Here is a 20581-nt window from a genome sequence, read left to right as displayed (position 1 = left end):
TTATTCCAACACTAACTTATTAAGAAAAATGATTTGTTGTGTCTGAATTCAAATTTATCTGAATATCTTGTATTTTTATTTACTAAAGCTGGCAAATGCAGTCATAGAGCTGTGCTGTATGTGTTTTGGGGTCGAGGCCTGGGTTTGTGAATGGCGTGTGCGCGGGAGGAGAATCCTACACAGGGTTGCTTGCATTGTGAAAGTCTCCCATTCCCAAGTTTAGTACCTCTGAGGAGCCAGTGTTGAAAATGAATTAATGTTTTAGAAATAAAGTGCTTGAACTTGGCTATGAAGCAGGATGTCCCAGAAATGTAACCCACGTAAGTGACAACACATGAAAAAATTTATGGAAAATGGAATAAAAATGTTTGTTTTGGTGCAAAAATCTTTGAAATTCATAACAATTCTACTTTTTTTTAATGTGCATTTCCACTAACTTCTTGAAAATCTCCTTGATCCACAAATCTCAACATTTTTGTATCAAAAGAAGCTTATCTTTTTTCTTTCTTTTTAAAATTTATTTATTATTTTTAATTCATTAATTACATTGTGTTATGTGACACAGTTTCATAGGTACTTGGATTCTACCCACCCCTCCCCCAACCCTCCCACCATGGTGGATTCCTCCACCTTGTTGCATAACCACAGTTCAAGTTCAGTTGAGATTCCCCCATTGCAAGCATATACCAAACATAGAGTACAGCATTTTATTGTCCAGTCAAGTTCAACGGAAGTTTTTGGAAAATGTTTTATTCTGTCAACTTGGGTTTTAATAAAAGTAATTTATTTACTAAATTTCTTTGAGAGGCAGAGCAACAGAGAAAGATCTCCCATGTAGTCCTTTACTCCCTAAATGCCGGAAACAGCCAGGAATGGTCAGGACCGGCCAGGTCGAAGCCAGGACCTGGGAATTCAATCCAGATCTCCCGGGTGGATGGCAGGAACCCAGTACTTGAGCCGTCATCCGCTGCCCACCAGGATTCACCTGAGCAGGAAGCTAGAACAAGGAGCCGAGTAGGTACTCAAACCCTGGGCCCTTTGATAAGGGAGGCAGTTGTTACTAGTTACTTGCAACAATCAGTCGTTAAACTCATCCTTTACTTTCATCTTTCCAGGAACTTCATGGAGTACTTTCCTATTAGAAATCATAAAGCCCACTCTGCCTACTATATGGTCATTCTCATTTTATTATTTGTTCTTGGCAAGTCCCTCACGCACTCTGACTCCTCCGGTATCTCAGAGCCTCCTCCATCAAACTGACCTCTGTCCAGGAGGCCCACAGCCTGGGAATCCTGGGAGCAGAAGGGGAGGAGCTGGCCCCCAGGAGCCAGGCTGAGTCAGTGTCTCTGTGGGAGTGAAGTCTGCCCTGAGGGAGAGGAAGGGGATTGAACTCTGTTCTCAGGCAGTTCTTGGTCACACTTTCCTGGTGGCGGGGTGAGAGAGCATCCTCCCTGGAATGCTTGTTGCCACGGAACAGCTTGTTCTTGTTTGTTAGCAAGTGATACTGAACATTTCCACCACCGCCCTTTTTAAATTGAAAAACACACAAGCAGGGCTGGGCAGTGGGGCACAGCAGGTTAAGCTGGCACTTGCAATCCTGGTATCCCACACTTGAGTGCCAGTTCCAGGCCCAGCTGCCCCACTTCCAATCCAGCTCCCTACTAATGCGCCTGGGGCGACAGCAGATATTGGTGGGCACAGGTGCCTGGACCTCTGCCACACACCTGGGAGACCTGGATGAAGCTCCTGGCTCTTGGCCTGCCCCAGCCCCGGCTGTTGTAGTCATTTTGGGGAGTGTCAAAAGAAGGCTTTACAAAGAGAATGATATGATTTGTTAATAGACAAGGAACAAAGGAGAAATGTTAGAATTTTAGAACAAAACCATTCCGTAACAAAACTACTGTCATCCCTTTTGAAATACTGTCTCCTGTTATTAGGTAAAACTGTGTGGCAGCCGTAGAAGGCCCACTACATATGTGTGGCAGCCTGGCCTGCCAGTCATCACAGATGCTTTCTCAGGTTGCTAAGTCTTCTCTCTAAGTTTGACTTTTCCGGACAGAAAAGGTCAACTGGGATCCGGCGCAATGGCCTAGCGGCTAAAGTCCTCGCCTTGAACACGCTGGGATCTCACATGGGCACCAGTTCTAATCCCGGCAGCTCCATTTCCCATCCAGCTCCCTGCTTGTGGCCTAGGAAAGAAGTCGAGGATGGCCCAAAGTCTTGGGACCCTGCACAAGCGTGGGAGGCCCGGAGGAAGTTCCTGGCTCCTGGCTTCGGATTGGCACAGCACCGGCTGTTGCGGTCATTTGGGGAGTGAATCATTGGACGGAAGATATTCCTCTCTCTGTCTCTCCTTCTCTCTGTATATTTGACTTTGAAATAAAAATAAACAGATCTTTAAAAATAAAAGAAAAGGTCAACTGGGAGTAGCCAACAATTTGCAATTTGCAGCACAATTATTTCTTCTTCTTTTTAAAAAAGATTTATGTTTTTATTTGAAAGGCAAAGATATAGAAAGAGAGAGTTTCCATTGTTGGTTTATTCCCCAAATGGCCGATATGGCCAGGGCTGAGCCAATCTGAAGCCAGGAGCTTCCTTTGGATCTCCCATATGGGTGCAGGCTCCCAAGGACTTGAGCTATCAGCAGAGAACTGGACTAGATGTGGAGCAATTGGAGTACGAACCGATGGTCATATAGGTTGTCAGAGCCTCAGGTTGAAGCTTAGTGTACTGTGCCACAGCACTGCATCCAAATTCTTTCTTGAGCCCTGCTGCAATGACTCTAACAAAGAGGAGGTAGTGGTGGGACCTTTTATCTGGGCAAGTCCCTTTTCTTTCTTTCTTTCTTTGTTTTTTTTTTTTTTTTTTTGGACCTCAGGGTTGTGTGTGTGCGTGTGTGTGTGTGTGTGTGTGTGTGTGCGTTTTCCCAATCTGCAAAGTGAGTCCCTGAAAGCAGATCTGCCAGGGGTCCTCTCCAGCTATCATCTATTACTTTCATGAAGCACATCATAAATAACCATCATTTGGACATAATTCTCTGTAAATCTGTATTTAATCCACCAGTCTTCCTGTTTGAGGATCACTTGGCGTAAGGCAGGCCATTTATCCTCGTGATAGATACGGTTTGTGGATATAATTATCCCTGTCACAGATGGAGAAACTGAGTCCAGGGGTGTGGGATGATCTGCCACAGTTTTCATGTCTTATCGGGGCCGCCCTGGGCTTAGCTTCCCTGCATGATGGCTGATGGATAGCAGAGGAGAGCCCCCCGGGGTGGGGGGAGGAGCAGACAACAGGAGGCAGCGAGAGTATGATTATGAAACAGATCCATCAATCGCCTGCCACTTCCCCCTTTTTTCCTTGTTGAATTCCAAGTCCCTCTTTCCCTGTGGCATTTTTTGAGGACATATTCATGAATGGACCTTTGGAGTTTTACACACATACACATGCACATGTGTACACACACACATACACAGAGGACAATTTGGTCACACCTAAGAGGCAGATAAAGCTGAAGGGAGCCTGCAAAAGGATCTGTAGATAAAAAAAAGTCCGGTATCTGGGCAGGTAACACCCAATTACAACAGAGCAGTGTTGACTTACACTTTTCCTTATCGAGGGGGAATCAGGTATTCGTGTAAATCAGAAAGGAGTTTGATGGATGCCAGTTCATCGGCGTCTCCAGCCAACGGACAGCTTTGGTTAAACAAAATATATATTCCCCTTATCTGCAGTGGCGACGATCACTGCAACTCCCCGGCTCCCCTCCACTCCTCCATGACCTATAAAAACCAGGGCTTATCTGGAGTTTGTAATAGCCTAATGTCTAGCAGGGCCCGTGCTAAAATCACTCTGACAACACGGCAACTCAGGCCCAGCCCAAGTCATTTTGGCAGACAGATGATCTTTTCTTATCTCCAATTGTCTTGGCAATAAATGTCTTTTTCTTAAGATGCTTGTTTAGACTGCCCCTGGGGGGAGAGGAAGAACAGGTACGAGGAGCTCTTTCCAAGGGAGAAGTTCTTGGGAGTCTGAGTTTTACATACTCGTTCCACTTGCTCTCCATGGTTTGAGGGCTGTGTTGTGGGGAGTGGCTGCACACGTGTACAGAGTGACAATGGCAGTGGTGACCACATATGCTATATGAGCCATGGAGAAAGCAGGAAGTGTTTGCTTAATAAGGATGGGGGCAGAATGGAAAGATGAAGAAGGTCAGAGGAGGGAACGTAGCTTGTGTGAGACATGAGGAAGATGCTGGAATGTCAGGGCTGCTTTTAGAATGAGATGATGGCTTCTCTGCCCACAGTTTCATCACCCAGGTGAACACCAGCTGGAGATATGAGTGAATACAGCCCTGGTAAGTCAGAGACCTGGATGAAGCTTTACCTTACACCTTGCCTGCTGAGATTTTTAAAGATTTATTTATTTGTAATTTTTTTAAAGATTTATTTATTTTTCATTACAAAGTCAGCTATACAGAGAGGAGGAGAGAGAGGAAGATCTTCCGTCTGATGATTCACCCCCCAAGTGAGCGCAATGGCCGATACTGTGCCGATCCAATGCCGGGAACCAGGAACCTCCTCCAGGTCTCCCACGTGGGTGCAGGGTCCCAAAGCTTTGGGCCGTCCTCAACTGCTTTCCCAGGCCACAAGCAGGGAGCTGGATGGAAAGTGGAGCTGCCGGGATTAGAACTGGCACCTATATGGGATCCCGAGGTGTTCAAAGCGAGGACTTTAGCCTCTAGGCCACGCCGCTGGGCCCAAGATTTATTTATTTGTTTGAAAGTCAGAGTTACCAAAACAGAGATATCTTCCATCTGCCCTCTCACTGCCCTGGTGGCAACAATTGTCGGGACTGGGCCAAGCTTAAGCCAGGAGCCAAAAGCCTCTTCTGGAACTCTCCCATAGGTGGAAGGGGCCCAAACACTTTGGCCATTTTCTGCTGCTTTTCCCAGGCCATACCAGGGAGCTGGATTGGAGGTGGAGCAGCTGGGACATGAACTGGCATTCATATGGGATCCTGATGTTGCAAGGACCAACTTTACATGCTGCTATCACATTGCCCACACCTGCCTGCTGAGGTCTTAACTCTGCCCTCTCCATCTGGACTCCAGGGCTGGCCTGTGGGAGGAGGGTCCACATTGGACGCCCAAGGTCCAGATCAACAGGAAGACAGCAGTGAGCTCTGTCTGGTCACAGAACTGGGTAAAGACCAATTGGCCTTGAATTTGTCCTTTCAACTATTTTGGGGCGTTCTCACCATTCCTGGGTGTGTACAAGTCCCTTTGTGATCATTTATCACAACACCTCCCTTTCTTAGTCCCTAACATTTCCCTAACACTTAGAGATGCTTAGCATCTGTTCAAGTAAATGCTGATCAACTGTCTGTAAACTCGGAAATGCCAATGCAAACTCTCTGCACATTTTAAAATCTGGTTGTTTTTGTTGCTGTATTGTGGAAGTTTTTATAGATCCTAGAGATTGACCTCTACTTGTATATATGGTTTGCAAATGTTGTCTTCCCTTCCATAGGATGTACTTTTACTCCACTGATTGTGTCCTTTGACACAAGTTTTGACATTTCACTGATTTTTTCCACATTTGCTGTCTGTGCCTTTGGGGTCACCTTTTTTTGCTTTGAATTTATTTTTTTTCAGTACCTAAGATAACCAGGGCTTGGAACATTCACTTCACTTAGGGAGAGAAACTCTCTGTTTTGTATTTGGACAACCTTAACATCATAGAAATGTCCTCTCCTGGGAGCCCCAGGTGGAATTTGGGATGCAGCCTTGGTATTTACTTCCACTCTGCTTGGTCGGCCTAGCCTTGTTTCAACAGCATAGCCTCATCCTTTCCCTCCAGACCATACTTTTCTAGATTGTGAGACTGCTTGCTTTCCTGAGAGAGACATTTCAGGACAGTTTCAGTGTCCTTACGCTGTCAGCTGGACAGAATAGGAAAGGACAGGAGAACCAGGAGTGGCCACTCCCAACAAGACAGTTCTCAGGTGGAAAGAAGAGTCTAGTGCTGTGGCCCTGTCTGCTTTTTGCTGGAGCCCACATATCCTGGAGTCTGTGTGAAGTTGGGGGTGTGGTGAAGACAGACAGAAATAGCTATTAAAGCCATTTACTTTCTCCTCTCCCATGGTGGAGTTCGACACTTCTGGTAATATTTGGGTTGGAATTTGCTTTTCCTTCTCCGTGCTGACCCTGAGTTGAGCTCCTAACTATTCTCTAATGTGACTGTTTGTTGGAAAACAGACAGCTAGGTTGACAGACATACATCACTGCTGCCTTTCAGGGAATGCATTATTAGCAGGAAGCTGGAATCAGATGCTGAAGCTGGATATGCTGCTCAGGTACTTTGATGTGGGTTGTGAGTACCCTAACCAGTGGTTTTTTGTTTGTTTGTTTGTTTGTCTATTTGTTTTAAGATTTATTTGAAGGATTTATTTGAAGCGTAACACACAGAGAGAGAGAGAGAGAGAGAGAGAGAGAGAGAGAGAGAGAGAATATCTTCCATCTGTAGGTTCATTTCTCAAATGACCACAACAGCTGGGGCTGGACTAGGCTGAACCCAGGAGCCTGAACCTCCCATGTGGGTGGCAAGGGCCCAAGCACTTGGGCCATCTTCTGTTGCTTTCCCAGATGCATTAGCAGGAAGCTGGATCAGAAGTAGAGCAACTGGGACTTGAAGTGGTGCTCCTATAAGATGTAGATGTTGTAGACAGCAATCTAACCCACTGTATTACAACACCAACTCTAACCAATGTCTTAGCCATTGCCAAACACCAGCTGGAGATGCATGTCTCACAGTTGAGGTAGTCCTTTATTTCATACCTCTTTTTATCTTCTCCAATGTCTAAAACCCACCTTCCTTCTCTGTTTCCTGTCTCATTGAGAAAACAGAAGTTGTCCTGTGACCCACTGCTTGCCTGTCTGACCTTCCTCCTGCCTGTGCACGGTTGCTCTGTTCTTCCTTTGCTGTGAAGCCTCTTCTTTCTCCCCTATTGGGCTGGATCCCAAACCTCCAAGTGCCCGTCATCTCCCCTCTGGTTCATACATCCCTGCTCTGCTTTTACCTCATCCCCTCCACCATGAGACCCAGTACATCTCCCACCTCTAAAAACAAAATTATGTTACTTAATTACACATCCTCCTGAGGAAGAAAAGCAACCATGCATGCCTCTGGCATGAACAGCAGGTGCATTTAGCCATGGTGGAAATTTCAAGACTCAGGAGGTGGGTGATGAGTTTGGAAGGGAAGCTGGAAGTCTCAGTGTCAGGACTTTTTGTGCCTTATCCTACAGAAGATAGGGAATCCTTTTGGGTGGATAAGGCCATGGGGGATTATAGCATTGCCTTGCCTGTTACTCTGGCAGCAGTGATGAAGGGGACAGAGGCTTTGGGAGCTCAGCATCCTAACCAGGGCAGGAAGTGCCTTCAGTGAGGAAGGTAGTGGACTGGAGAGGAAGCTATCTGCAGGGGACCAGGTCCACCTGGGTAGTTGGGATCCAGGAAATAGAGGAGGAGTGAAGAAAATGGATCTCTCTCTCTCTCTCTTTCTTGTTTCTCCCATTTCTCTCCTTAATAGGTCCAAGGAGAAAATGAAAGCTGCATGATTTCTAGCCATGGAGTGGGCAGCCCCTTCTGAAAGAGCCACTTCCCCTGCAGAGAAGGGTGGCAGGTTAAGTCACTTGGATCTTTCAGAGTGGACTGGGGTGCTCCTGGGGCAGCAAGTGTGGGAGGCACCAGGAACCCACAGAAGAGCCTGACTTGTCCCTGTCTCCAGGCCCCATCACTGGGAATGACTGCCTTGCAGCAGTAGTGGGGGTAGGCATGGGGCTGGCAGGTACAATCGGGAGCCAGGGAGAATGCTGCTGGGAGAACAGCCTGTGGTTGTTCCTCATTTACAGCGATGTAAGTGAGGCCCCATTGGGGGGATTTCCCTGGAGAATAGCAAACGTGCTTTGAAAGCCAACATGGGATCTCAGGGAAGGAACACAGGGTGGGCAGAGGTTATAGTGGAGGTCGGGGTTGTTCTGCACAGTCGCAGGTGCCCAGGGGCCAGGGTTAGAGGTGCAGATGGAGACAAGCAGGGACTGTAGAGTCCTGAAGATGACTTATCCCACAAGGAATGAGTCTCAAGGAGGCGCCTCACAAACTTTGCAAGGAATCTTGGGTGCTCCTCCCTATGTGTGTGAAAGGTGATGTTTCACTCTTGAACTTGGAAAGGAAAACCCCCCATAGCCTCTCCCCTGGCTTTGGGAGTGCCAACGGCCAGGGGTTATTTCTTCCTTTCTAATCCTGTCGTTTTATGGGGCAGTAAATAAGAACAGCAGGGAATTAATGAAAAAGGTGGAGCCAAGGCAAATAGCAGAGTCCTCGCCCATGTGGCACTTGCAGTCTAAAGGTGCACGTGTTACAGCCGTGTGCCCAGGAGGGCTGGGTGGAGCTGCCCTGTGTTGCCTGGGTGCGGGGAAGGTGGCCTCCGCATGTGAAAACTATCAAGAGAAGGGGCTTCTTCCAGGACTGAAGGGAACTGATGGTGGGGCATGCAGGTGGGTATTGGTGGAGGCAGCTGGCATTGGTGTAGAGCGAATGGAAGGACCAAATCAGTCTCTATCTTTTTTTTTTTTTTAGAGAAGCAGAGGGAGAGGTTTGTAGTTGGGTTGGTGGAATTGTAGAATGAGGCCAGTGAGTGCCAAATTCAGTGGGAGGAGCTGCCAAACCCAGCAGGCAGTTGCTAACTCTTCAAGTGTGTGAGGAGATGTGACCCCAATGAGTTGAAAAGGCCTGTGCAGCAATTCCAGGGAAGATTCCCCCCAAACAAACCAGGGAATGCAGTGTGTTTGGTACTGCAGCAAGGTTTGGAAGGATGATGAGGCCTGTTCCCTCAGACAAGCTTCAGGAGAAGACATTGGCAGGGAGAGAGGAGGGGGTGGACACATGGGTGGTCACCTGTGGCAGACCCTGGGTATTAGGTCCCTTAGTGGGCAAGGCTGACTTCCAGACCATAGACTCTGGGTGAGGGTTCTTATAAGCCCTGAGGTCAACCTTGAAGACATGATGCTAAATGAAAAAGTACCATACTGTATGTCACACTTGTACAAGTTCAAATTCATACAGGCCACAAGTAGAATGGGGATTTCTGGTGGCTGGGACAAGAGACTGGGGAGTTGGTGTTTAATGCAGACAGAATTTCAGCTAGGGGAAGATTAAAAAAAATCCTGGAGTCACATAGTGGTGATGGGGGTACCACATTGTGACTGTGCTGAATGTTGCAGCACCACACATTTCATAGTAGCTATAACAGTGAATTTATGTTGGGTGTCTTTTATCACCAATAAAACACATCAGTGAAATCCCTAAGTTCCTTGGCATGAATCTTCTGTACACCAAGCTGGTCCTGACTCAGTAGATGGAGGCTCACAGGGCCAGGAACTCGGTCACCATCCGATCATAACAGATGGTTACACAAGACCACGTTTTCAAGTCCATCCCCTCTGAGCAGTAATTACCACCCTGTGAGTGATAACCCACCTGCCCCTGTGAGTCTGCTCACCCCTAAGGTAAAGGAGGCAGAGCAGCGCTAGGACTGAAAGAGGGAGGTAATGGGAAGCCCAATGCCCTCACTGACCACCAAAGCAAAGAGACAGTAAGACAGTGCTTGTGATCCCAGCCAGCATGGGCTTTGGAGTCTGACACTGCAGCCCCATCACTAATGGGCAAGCTGCATCACCCAGCGGCTGTCTTGTCTGCCTAATGCCTCATCAAGAGTTATCCTCAGGGCTGTGAAGCATCTGGAGTGTAAAATAGGCAGATTTCCAAGCATGTTGCTGTTTAGGAGGTACCAATTCCCTTTCCCGCCTGGTCTCCCTCCCTTGCCCATCATTTTTTAATACTATGATTTTCTTATTTTTTAAAAAAATTAATTTGTTTCACTGGAAAGTCAGATTTACAGAAAGAAGGAGACACAGAGAGAAAGATTCTCCATTTGCTGTTTCACTCCTCAAATGGCCACAAAGGCTGAAGCAGCGCCGATCCGAAGCCAGGAGCCAGGAGCCTCTTCCGGGTCTCCTACGCAGGTGTAGGGTCCCAAGACTTTGAGCCTTCCTCCACTGCTTTCCCAGGCCACAAGCAGGGAGCTGGATGGGAAGTGGAACAACCAAGACAGGAACCAGCGACTATATGGGATACTGGTGCTTGGAGGTAGAGGATTAACCAGTTGAGCCATTACACTGGCCCCACAGTTTTTTTTTTCATGGACATAGCATTTTATTAAGATAAAACCATTGCCAGTGACACAGACACTACCTGCCTAAGCTGAAATCCATAGAATTTATAAGAAGATCTAGGTATACAGATTATTTTTTAAATTTTTATTGTTATTTTTTAAGATTTATTTTTGGATATCATTTATTTGGAAAAGCAGAATTACAGAGAGGGAATGGAGAAAGAGAAAGAGTGAGCTCCCAGCTGCTGGTTCATTCTCCAAATGGCTGCAATGGCCAAGCTGAAGCCTGGAGCCTGGAATTCCATCTGGGTCTCCCATGTGGTATAGAGGCCCAAGTACATAGGTCATTTTCTGCTGTTTTCCCAGGTACATCATCAGGGAGGTGGATTGCAAGTGGAGTAATGGGGGCTCAAACTGGCATTCACACGGGATGCTGGCGTGACAGATGGTGGCTTGATGGCTGCACCAAACACTGTCTGCTAGCTGTACAAATTAGAAACAAATAACAAGTTCAAAACCACAGGGACACATCCCAATGAAGAACTGCACATTCATTTCAAGGTGTTCTGGAGTTGCTGGGTGGGCATAGCTTCCCCACAGGCAAGAAGGCCAGCAGCTCCTGCACGCAGCCCCGCTCTGTGTGTGACGTGGGAAACGCATCATGCAGCTTTGGTCACTCCCACTGTTCTCCAGCTGCTCGCTCAGCTGGCTAGGGGTCTGCTACTTCCTCCTCTTCCTCTTCTTCCTCCTTGGGATCTCTGGCTACTACTGGCACCGCTTGTGCATCCTCCAGTCTCATGTGTAGCTATGGCTCTGCACTCAGCACCAGCAGACACAGCGGTGCCCATGCCTCTCCTTTGGAGTCAGGAAGTCAATGGTACTGTGTAAGAAATATTCATCTTGTTGCCTTCCCTTGGGTTGCTAAGAAGGGGTGGATGTATCTCTGCCTTGGGGTTGGGGAGGCAAAGTATGGGTGGAGTGTCTCTGAAGGCTGCTCTACCACGTAGGGACTTCCTCAGGTATGTCTAGGGTGGAGCTTAGCAAGATCACCACTGACCCTTGAGTGTGCAGTGGATAGGCCTCGGTTTGCTTTTCAGCCCTTCAGTTTTCAAGAGGTAAAGCCAGGGTCACTGGCCATCAGGGACCTGTTGGGGGCACAACAGGTGCCCCCCACAGCAAGTCATGGTGACCTCCACGCAGCTCGAGGCCAGAAGCCAAACCGGATGCAGCAAGAAGCATCAATTCCTCTGAATATTGATTCGATAGGATGTGAAACATCTGGTGCTAGGAGGCACACCAGAAATCAGAGATCGGAAAGAAAATGGCCTTGTGAGGCTGCACTTTCCACTCTGTGCTGGCCTCAGTGGAGAGACTAGGAACTGTGGCTAGGGGGATGGGACTGAGTTCTGGGTCCAGCTGGAGCCTACTCAGGGACTTTGGCTGAGAGTCTGGGTGTCTCTGTCCTGAGAAGGGATGGAGGAAGCAGTCTGCCGCCAGGCCAGGGAGCAGGAGGGTGGAGTGACTGGCAGAGAAGCAGAGCAGGCATGGATCCAGAGCTAGGGCTTTGCTTGGGAGCAGTACACTGAGGACTCAGTAATTTGGTGACTGACTGGCAAGTGGGTAGAAGCGTCAGTCTCCTCATCTGTGAAGTGGGGCCGATGAGGCATCTTCCTTCTCATGACTCTTGTGGCCCCAGTCCTCTAGTCTTCAGACCAGTGGCTTATTCACCAGGCCTTAGTATGGGTGGAAGAGGGAAGGTCCCAGGGTTTCTGAGGGCCCTGGGGCTACCCCAAGAGAAAATTCCTTCCAGATTCCCTACACCTGCAAGCTGACCTCCTCCTGCTCTTGCCACGTCTCCTCCTCAGATGCTCTGGTTCCTCCTTGCTGCGCTGCATGCAAGCTCAAAGTCCCTCTCCCTTTGACCAGGCAGGACAAAGTGTACATGTGGCTGAGAAATCCTGAAATAGGGGATGAATCTTGCAGCCCTGGCAGTCCATCATGTCTAGTTTGGCCACACTGTGCTGCTAATGCTGAAGAACACTCAGTGCATCAGAGGCACTGGCTCAGGACTCCATGCATGTTAGTGCAGGGCTCCGAGTCCTGCAGGTTGAGACTTGGGTGTGAACTTAGCCCTGCTGTGCTTTGTTCAGTCATTGTGAGCAAGCTACTTGAGAGGTCTATGTCTCAGGGCTGGCTTAATGGCTCAGCTGGTTAATCCTCTACCTGCAAGTGCCAACATCTCATGCAGGTTCTTGGTTCATAGCCTGGATGTTCCACTTCTGATCCAGCTCCTTGCTTAGGCCTGAGGAAGCAGCAGAGGATAGGCCAAACCCTTGAGACCCTGCACCTGTGTGGGAGGCTTGGAAGAAGCTTCTGGCTCCTGGTTTCAGGTTGGCTCCGCTCTAGCCATTGTAGCCATCTGAGGAGTGAACCAGCAGATGGAAAATCTATCTCTCCTCTCTGTAAATCTGCTTTACCAAAAGAAAAAAAGAATGTAAGATTCACATAACAGCAAGTACAAGGAACCGCGAATCACTGGAAAAATGCAAATCAAAACCACATTGAGATATCACCTTACCCCAAACCATAATGAGATAGCACCTCAGGATAGTTACCGCAGATAACACAAACAGAAGACAAATGGTGGCAGGGTGTGGAGATATCAAAACCCTCAGATGTTCTTGGACATCACAGCGTGCAGACACTGAAAAGCAGCTCAGCAGTTCCCTCAGACCTGAGCTGAATCGCCATGGAATCCCATAGTCCCACCTCTGAGCACACTCATATCCAAAAGAATCAACAACTAGGTCCCAGAGAGAAATGTGTGTGCCCACGTTTGCAGCAACAACTTTCACATTAGCTGCAAGATGGAAGAAGTCCAAAGGCCCATTATCAGATGAACGGTTAAATAAAGCATGATTTGTCCATGCAATAGAACACTATTTGCACTTCAATAGGAGGGCGGTTCTGGAACAAACTACCATGTGGAGTCACCTTGAAGACATTATGCTAAATGAAATATCACACACACACACACACCATTAAATGAGTAGTTAGCTTCATGGAGATGGAACATTAGAATGGGGAGTTCCAGGGGCTGGTGTAGGGAGAATAAGGACTATTGCTTATATTTAAAGAAACATAAAAAAAAAAAATTAAGAAAGTAAGAGGGAGAGAGAAGGATTTCTCAGCCACACGTACATATGTTGACTCACTCTCTCAAATGCCCACAATGTTTGGGATTATGCCAGTTGAAGCTAGGAGATAGAAATGCAATCCAGGTCTCTACAGGGTGACCGGAACACAGTGCCTGAGCCATCATTGCAGCATCCCAGGGCCAGCATCAGCAGGCCACTGGAGTCAGGAGGCAGCACCAGAACCACACCTGTACACTGCAGTGTGGGATGTAGGTGTCTTATGTGCTAGGCTAACTCCCACCCTCCAGTTGATGTGTCACAGGTCTGGAGACGGCGGTAATGATGGCTATAAATATGACCCAGGCATTTCATGTCACCAGGCTGCACACTTTAAAGGTTAGGGTGGTACATTTGGGGTCCTTTATACTTTTCTTCCATTGTTTGAAAAAGAAAAAAAAAAAACAACAGACAAGTCCTTTGTTTCGATTTGCTCATCTTTAAAGTTGAAGGAAAACCTCCATTTCCTATCTGAGTTGGCAAGGTTGGACTTGTGACCACCTCTGCCAGCCCTGGAGAAGGATTGAGGACTGTCCTGCTGGCCAGCGCCCAGGGATGGTTAGTCGATCCTTGGACACAACCCTTCCTTTTGTTGAGCCTCAGTGTGCTCCCCACAAAAGGAGGTGAGGGCGGGCAACAACCTCCAGGCATCTTTCCTGTCTGCAGTGTGTCCCATGCTGGCTGCGCATGGAACTTGGAGCTGGCGTTGCAGTGAGTGAGGGTGGCTGGTACTTCCGTTCTGATGCTTGGACCGCTAGGGGGTGAACTGCAGTGAGTGGCCTGAGCCCCCCTAACCTGCAGTGACGCCCGCCCCTGCAGGCTGTCACCAGTGGTCCTGGTGTGTACTGCAGGGACTGCACACATGTGGCTGTGTGTGTGTGTGTGTGTGTGCACATCCACCTGGTGCTGTGCCTGTTCACTAGCGCTGCTGCAGATGAGAATGTGGCATGGTGGGCACAGAGAGCAAGGGGTACTCCTTTTGTGTGCCACTCTGGGGGATAAGGGATGAGGAAGAGCCTGGCAGCATTTTCTCACGCTTGGCTGCACAGCAGGGTGAAGCTTACAAGAACACTGGGGCTTGGATCTCACCTCAGAGCTCTGGCTTAACTGGTGAGGTGGCCAAAGGCCAAAATTCTTCAAACTTCCCTCAGGGGGAAGTGTGGGATGCTTCAGGAAAGCTGGGTATTCCTTTGGGATCTCAGCCCAGCCCCAGTAGGGGCTGAGAAAGCATGTGGAGCTGGGGAAGCTACCTGTAAGCTGTTTATTGCCTGCTTGAATTACTCAGCAAATATTGACTGGAGACTTGGGTATCCCGTGAGCTACCTGTTGCTTCTACAGGCGCATCCGTGGTGTGGCAGGGATGAATTTGTCTGGTCTGGCGCTGGGTGGACAAAACAGGGGCCAGGTGTGCTCCTAAGGGACCTGGTGCCATGGTTTTCTTTTTTTTTTTTTTTAAAGATTTATTTTTATTACAAAGTCAGATATACTGAGAGGAGGAGAGACAGAGAGGAAGTGGAGCTGCCGGGATCAGAACCAGCAGCCATATGGGATCAAGGCGAGGACCTCAGCCACTAGGCCACGCTGCCGAGCCCTGGTGCCATGGTTTTCCCAGGTAGCACTGGGCTGCTCCAGCAGACAAGTTGATATGCAGGAGGAGGCCCTGGTCCTGGGTTTGGACTAAGTGTTGCTTAGGTGAGCTGGGTGGATTTGGGCAGCATATTTTTTAAAGATTTAATTACTTTTATTTGAAAGGCAAAGTTAGTGATAGAGAGAGATAGAGAAAGAGAGAGGGTTCACTCCCCAAATGGCCAGAATGGAGCTGAGCTGATCTGAAGCTAGAAGGCAGGAGGTTTTTTTGGGATTCCCACATGGATAAAGGGACCCAAGTTCTTGGGCCATCCTTTGCAGCTGCCCCAAACCCTAGACAGGGAGCTGGATTAGAAGTGGGGCACTTCTCAAACAGGTGCCCATATGGAATAGGAAGCTCCAGAAGATGGCTTAATTAACTGGCTAAGCCATGGCACCAGCCCCAAACCTCATCCTTCAAATGTGGTTGGCAAGAATACCAGGAACTGCTAACAATGCTACTGTGAGGACCAGCTGGCACCCTGGGCACAAGGACCCTGTCGTATGTGAGTTATTTAGGGATGCGGGTTTCTTGTTTTTCCAGGTGACTGCTTACACTGTGAGGAGGCACTTGTGTCTGCCTGTGAGGTTAGCAGTCATTAACTAGTGACAATCTGACATCTCTCCCCGCCAGGAAGATCCTGGGCTCATCTCTTCCCTGTTAGGGGCTGACATGGACTGAAGTCTCGGCCTCCAGAACCTACAGAATGTTACTGTATTTGGAGAGCAGGTTTTTGAGGAGCTGGTTAGGTTAAAAGCTATCACTACATGAGTCCATCTGCCTGGTGCCCTCACAGGGAGCTGAGACAAGTGTGGAGGCAGGACCACAGTGGACATGGGGGGAAGATTGTCACCTGCCACCCCAGAAGAGAGGCCTCAGGAGGGCTGCTGATAGTGTTGATCTTGGACTTGAGGAAGTGAATTACTGCTGTTTAATCCCCGTGAGATGGAATCAGCCCAGCAGCTCCTTGCTGATTTTGTGTCTCCCCATCCCTCCCCACCACAGCCACAGCCATGTTGGTTCATATCTCCTGGGACTCTGCAGTCTTACTAGACCTGTCCTCCCACTACCCTGCCCCTGCAGGCCACAGCAATCACCAAGTCCCTGAACCCCCAGCTTCTCCCATCCCGGTCCTCACCTTCAGTTCCACCAGGACCTTTGACCTCTGCCCTGCGTCTTCTCCCCGTGGCTATCCCACTCTGGCTCATCTCCTGCCACAGGTCCCTCTCCATCCACAGGAGGGTTTATCAGCTTCATGTGGGAGCCCAGCACCGAGCTGAGTGTGGATCCCGATGTGAGGGTGCAGACTGTCTGCAGCCATCGACCCTCCATGTCTGGCCCCTGCCTCTCCTCCCCCTGAGGGCTGGGCTGCTCTCCCACCTCTGGGTCTCAGAGCCATCCTCTCTGCTTTGCCTGTCAAAATCCTGTTCACACTCCATTGGCCTCTCTCTGTGTCCCTGGACCTTTGCAAGAGCAGAAATTCCTTTCGCTTCCCTCTTCCCTCCCAGCCCGGTTCACCAGTCTCCTCCTCATGTTTATAATGTTCGCTTGCATGCCTGATGTACTCAGGAGCCATGACCTGGGAACCCTGACAGCCCCCGTACCCAGACCAATGTCCGAGCACAGCTGGTACTCAGTGGATGCTTCTCAAATGAAGGAGAAAAATGAAGAGTACAGGGTTGGCTCTGTGCATCCCACAATTCTGTCCCACTGGGGCTGTTTGTGCCTGAAGGGGCATTTATCAGCCACATCCCCACCTTTTCTCCACCATGCATCGATGGCCCAAACCCTAAGGGGAGAAGATGCACTTCCCTTACTGAGCCAAAGCTCTGATGGTACTTGCTGTTGCACCTGTTCCACCTCGCTCCTTGCCATTTCTTATTGATGTGCTTTGAAGTCACTGTGGCCCCTAGGTTTCCTTGGCAGGGCTCCCAACACAGCCCTCCGGTAAGCATTGATGCTTTCAATGCGCCCTGTGCACCTGTGCACACTATCTGCCTTGATATCCTCCATGAAGGGTCCCTCTGCTCCCCTGCTTTGCCCACACCACCGAGGTGGCTGCAGAAAGAACAAGGTCCCTTCTGCATGGCTCCTGGCTTGCCCCATGGGGTGAGCAGGGCCTATTTCTAATCTTCCTGGCTTCTGCTTCCTCTTTGGAGTAATGATGATGATAGCTTGTTATGACTGCAGGCTGGGAAGTACCTGACATTCCTGTAGGTTCAGGCCCAGGGCTTTATTCTTTTTTTTTTTTTTTAAAGATTTATTTATTTTATTACAAAGTCAGATATACAGAGAGGAGGAAAGACAGAGAGGAAGATTTTCCGATGTTTCACTCCCCAAGTGAGCCGCAACGGCCGGTGCGTGTCAATCCGAAGCTGGGAACCAGGAACCTCTTCCAGGTCTCCTACACGGGGTGCAGGGTCCCAAGGCTTTGGGCCATCCTTGACTGCTTTCCCAGGCCATAAGCAGGGAGCTGGATGGGAAGTGGAGCAGCCGGGATTAGAACCGGCGCCTATATGGGATCCCGGTGCGTTCAAGGCGAGGACTTTAGCCACTAGGCCACGCCGCCGGGCCCCCAGGGCTTTATTCTTGAGAGTAAGAGTGGCCAGATACATTGCCCTTCCTGCTTGGAAGCCAATTCTTGGGGTGAATGTTTAGTCTAGCAGCTAGGACATCCACATCCCATATCAGGGTGCTTGTCTTTGACACCTAACTCTTGATTCCAGCTTCCTCCTGATGCAGATCACGAGGACAGCAGGTGATGATGGTTTAAGTGATGAATTCCCTGACACCTACCATGGGAGACTTGGGTTGCTCACTTTGGACACAACTAGGATTTGGGGCTTGTTGCTGGCATTTGGGGAAGTCAACCAGCACACATGAAAACTCTCTCTGTACCTCAAATATATATTTTAAAAAGATTTATGTACTTGCATCGCAAAGGCAGATTTACAGAGAGGAGAAGCAGAGAGAAAGACTTTCCATCTGCAATTTTACTGAGACCAGGAGCCAGGAGCTTCTTCTAGGTTTCCTATATGTGCAGGGTCCCAAGGCTCTGGGCCATCCTTGACTGCATTCCCAGGCCACAAGCAGGTAGTTGGATAGGAAGTGGAGGAGCTGGGACTAGAATTGGTGCCAATATGGGATCCCAGTGTTTTGCAAGGTGAGAATTTAGCCATTGAGCCATCATGTGGCCCCCCCTTTTAATTATTATTTTATTTTATTATAATTGAAGATTTATTTGTTTATTTTTATTGGAAAGTCAGATTTACAGAGAAAAGGAGAGACAGAGAGAAAGACCTTCCATCTGCTGGTTTACCCCCTTAGGCTGAAATGGTGGGAGCTGAGCCAATCCAAAGCCAGGAGCCAGGAGCTTCTTCTGGGTATCCCACATGAGTGCAGGATTCCAAGGCCCTGGGCCATCCTCGACTGCTTTGCCAGGCCACAAGCAGGGAGCTAGAAGGGAAGCGGAGCAGCCAGGATGTGAACCGGCACCCGTATGGGATCCTGGTGTGCACAGTGAGGACTTTAGTCACCAGGCTACTGTACCAGCCTTCCTTCCCTTTAAAAAAATATTTATTTTTATTGGAAAGGCAAATTTATAGAGAGAAGGAGAGACAGAAATAATCAAAATTTTGAAAAATTTGAATGATGCTTCTTGGAGCTGGTACTTTGTACTATGTTTAGGCCACCACCTGGAATGCCCATAATATCATATCAAAGCACCTGGGCTTGGTACTATCTGTTCTCTCTGTTCAACTTTCTGCCAGTGTGCACTTTGGGAATCAATACGTGATGGCTCAAGTACTACCACCTGTGCTGGAGACCTAGCTGAAGCTCCTGGCTATGGCTTCTGCCAGCCCCAGGCCTAGTTGTTATGGGTATTTGGGAAGTGGTAGATCTTTTTCTCTCTCGGCCTTTCTGTCATGCTGCTTTCAAATGCATAAAATAAATTTAAAACATCAACAACCAAAATGACATTTTTTTAAAGAAAAAATTTTAAATCCTTGAGCAAGGAAACTCCTCCCACTTGGAAGAATATGCAGGCCCACAAACTCTGTTTTCTTTAATTTAAAAAAGAATCAGGTGTTTATTCATGTGTTTTCATTTTGTTTGTAAGGCAAAGACACAGAGACAGAGAGATCTTCCATACCCTGATTCACTCCACATATGCCCATAAAAGAACCCATTCTGTTCTTGGCAAAAACCCAGGTACTTGAGCCATCATTCATTGCTTTCCAGGGTGCACTTTAGCAGAAAGCTGGATTGGAACCAGAATAGCCAGGACTCAAACTGGGCCAGCCGCTATAGGATGTGGATGTCCCAAAAGGATGCCTAACCATGGCCCTACATCCCTGCCCCTGGATTTCTTAACTACATTATTATCTACTATCATCCTTCACTAAAAATAAGCTGCTCTCTCTTTTGTTAAGAAGAGTTATTTATTGATTTATTTAAAAGTCCAAGTTAACTGGTGTTATGACTTGAATAGGATTTGGAACCCCCAAATTTGTGCAGATGCTTTTTTCAAGGTGTTTTTTTTTTTAAGATTTTTATTGGAAAATCAGGTGTACATAGAGGAGAGACATAGAGGAAGCTCTTCCATCTGCTGAATTACTACCCAAGTAATAGCAACAGCTGAAGCTGAGCTGATCCAAAGCCATGAGCCTGGAGCTTCTTCTAGGTCTACCACATAGGTGCAGGGTCCCAAGTCTTTGGGCCATCCTTGACTGTTTTCCCAAACCACAAGCAGGGAGATGAATAGGAAGTGGAGCCACTGGGATTAGAACCAGTGCCTATATGGGATCCTGGTGCATGCAAGGCAAGGATTTTAGCCATTAGGCCACCACACCGGGCCCTGTGTAGATGCTTAAACCCCAAAGTCTCACTGGTTGATGGATTAGTGGCTGATGGGTCAGGTTAGATCTGAAGGTGATGCCTTTGGGATGTGATTGAATTAGATAAATTTGTTCCAGCGGGGACCCCAAAACTGACTAAGGAAAGACCACAGGGGACTGAGGAGAGGGTACTCCCTATCTCTGCTTGCTGGTTCCTACATGATCCTTCCTCTGCATTGGTTTCACCACTGCCAGCCTCCAATCCACAACAGACAAGCCAGGCTACCTGATCCTGGACTATAAACCTGCAAACTGTAAGCCGAAGCAGCGTTACCCTGCCACGTGGCTAGTTCCAAGAATTTTAAAGTAACAAAAAGCTGGTGAGTACAGCTGGGCAATATGCATTTTTTGTGTGCTACACCTGGCAATCTTACTCACTGATTATTTATACTTCCAGGAAATACACTCATTAGATGCTCTTCAGAGATCTGGTGAAGCAGGAAGAAACTAGATATTATATTCTTGAACCACTTTGTTAGTGGTGACTAGTGCAGTAGCCCTGATAAGGCTTTTTGGATGGACTGGTTGACCAGTTGTGTCTTATCTGTCATGTAGCCTCTTGCAAAAAATAACGCTGTTGGGTACCCTTTCTGATCTTGTGGCTTTCATATGAAACACATATGTGAA

The sequence above is a fragment of the Ochotona princeps genome, chromosome 11, assembly GCF_030435755.1.
Source record: "Ochotona princeps isolate mOchPri1 chromosome 11, mOchPri1.hap1, whole genome shotgun sequence".
NCBI lineage: Eukaryota > Metazoa > Chordata > Mammalia > Lagomorpha > Ochotonidae > Ochotona > Ochotona princeps.
Note: the sequence above shows the minus strand (reverse complement) of the source record.